Here is a 2393-nt window from a genome sequence, read left to right on the forward strand (position 1 = left end):
TTTGGGAAGAGAACATATGGTCAGTGACTCCATTGGTTGCAGAAATGACATTCATCCTAGCTTCCTTGCTCTTGTTTTATGCTAATGCATAGCTTTGCAGTTTAAAAATATCTCTCATCATGTTTCCTGAGGATTATTTTTTAAACTTCATAGTCCAATTGATCTAAATGGGCAAATATATTCCTCTCCTTGCCTGGATCATACTAAAAAAAAATCAACTTAGGTTATTCCAAAATAGAGAAATTGTCATTAAGCCATTTTCTTTTATATCCCAGAAACTCAATAAAAACTCTGAACAGTTATCAACATGCTATTTAAATGTAATGTAATATTTGTAGTCTTAAATAACCACAAATCATAATACATTTTCTACTACCTTATTTTTTTAATGAAACACGGCCAATTTTATTCAAATTTCCCCAAATTTATGCTCAATATGTTGTTTCCACAATGTATGCCACCATTTATATAATGGTTTTATTATTTTGTCTTTATTTTATAGTTTTTTTTTCATCTTATCTTTATACAGTTCTTCAGTAGAAGCCAGAGTCCTCAGTTGCCCAGTTAGAAGCCTCTGACCTACTTTTCTGATGAAGTTTCTTCTCATAGCCAAAATCTCTGGCTTTTAAATGAAAGGTTTTTGGTCTTTTTAATCACTTGCTGATAGCGTGAAGCTGCATTCTTACCTATAACCACATGACCTAATTTAGAACCAGTCTTGGCAGCCAGTCCTGCATTTCTCATCACATTGACAATCCACCTTTCATGTTCAGTTTGTCTGCCAACATGTGAGTGCAGATACACAGGTGAATGCAACAAAAAGTCTCAAATATGAAGAGTCAATGATTTTCAGCGAAATCCTTAAGTTACCTAGAAGTCATTCACAAGTACTGATTCACATTCCCTCAGTATGTGGAATTTTCTGAGCTCCATCAAAGTCAAAGTTAACATAAAAGCATTCAAGAAATTCTGTAACTGGGTCTTTATATGTGTAAGACTGTGTTCAATAACTTTAACCAGATCTTTTAGCAGCTGCTGGCATTTTTGAACATCTTTGTTCGTTATGATGGCTGTAGCCTAATAGGGAGGAATATGTGGGCATATCATCTAAATTGCATTAAGATATGATGGCTGGCAAAAGAAGAGATCAATAATGTTATCATGCCCCTTGATTAGTTGAAGAAAACAGAGGACAGTGGATGAACCTTGTTTGCTGCTGAAGATACCGAAGTGGAAAACTCAGAATTATTACCTATGGTCTCTTTTAACCATGGAAGGTCTTCCATAGCTGCATCCCTACTCTGAATTAAGATTTCAGAGGCCAGTTTTCCCCTGAGTGAACTCAAAACATTTCTGGCTGTTGCTGGAACCAACATTCTAAAGAAGTAAAGATATTCTGGTGCTCCAGAGTAATTCCCATATTCATATTGGATTTTACATAACTCTAGAGTATATCTAAATTTTCCTACCTAAAACCATGCCTGCCCACCAGGTACTTAAACAGCATCTGCCCATCTCTGGTTGACTGCATCTGCCTTGTAGTTTCTGGATCTTCAAATGTCTTCACAATTGGTTCCATTTCTGCCTGAAGCTATTTCAGTCATGCAACAACTGTGGCTCTTTTTTCTCTCAAAGCATGCAGAATATCATCAGAATAAAGGTTTTTGTACATATTGGTAGCAAAGTGTATCATGTTGATATCACTAAAAAGATACAAATCCCCTTGTAATATTTTTTTTTCATTATACATATCTTATGGAGAGAAACTCAACAGAAAGATTAGATGTCAATCCAAAAATGTGTGTGATGTGAATAGTCAAGATGTACTCCACCATCTTGCCAAGGAAAACTGTTTCAACTATGTTATTGACGTAGACACAGGAAAGAATCACAAATTCAACAAATGTAAAATAACTTTTATTTACTTTACAGTGGAGGAGAGACTTTAAGGTGACCTCCATGATTTTTGTATCCTGGTATTCACACTCCTGTATAATCCTTCCCCTTCAGAGCAGGAAGACATGTGACTTGCTCTAAACAATGAAATATTGCAAAGGTGGTAAGATGCTTACGATTATATTTACATGATTTCAAAATATTGCTGTGATTGTGGTACTCATCCGACTAGCATCTCTCTGTCCGGCTCTTGCTCTCTCACTTGCTTCCCATCTCCTTCTCCCTGTCTCTTCCCATTACTTGTCTTGCAGTAGCAAGCTGCTATATGTCTTATAGCAATGAGAAAATAAATTCTTCAAACAACCTGAGAAAGCTTAGAGGGGGATTTTTCATCAGTGAAGCCTCTAAATAAGAAGGCAGTCTGTCTGATGCCTCGATGGCAGCCTTGTGAGCCCTGAAGGAGACAACCAGTGGTCTTGCCTGGACTCCTGAATTAC

At 36.5% G+C, this 2393-nt stretch overlaps 1 pseudogene; it reads right to left on the reverse strand.

Annotated features, from left to right (window-relative positions):
* Positions 1 to 533: 533 nt before the first annotated feature.
* On the reverse strand, positions 534 to 1835 carry LOC122199326 (annotated as a pseudogene).
* Positions 1836 to 2393: the final 558 nt, after the last annotated feature.

This window comes from Panthera leo, chromosome A1, assembly GCF_018350215.1.
Source record: "Panthera leo isolate Ple1 chromosome A1, P.leo_Ple1_pat1.1, whole genome shotgun sequence".
Lineage (NCBI taxonomy): Eukaryota > Metazoa > Chordata > Mammalia > Carnivora > Felidae > Panthera > Panthera leo.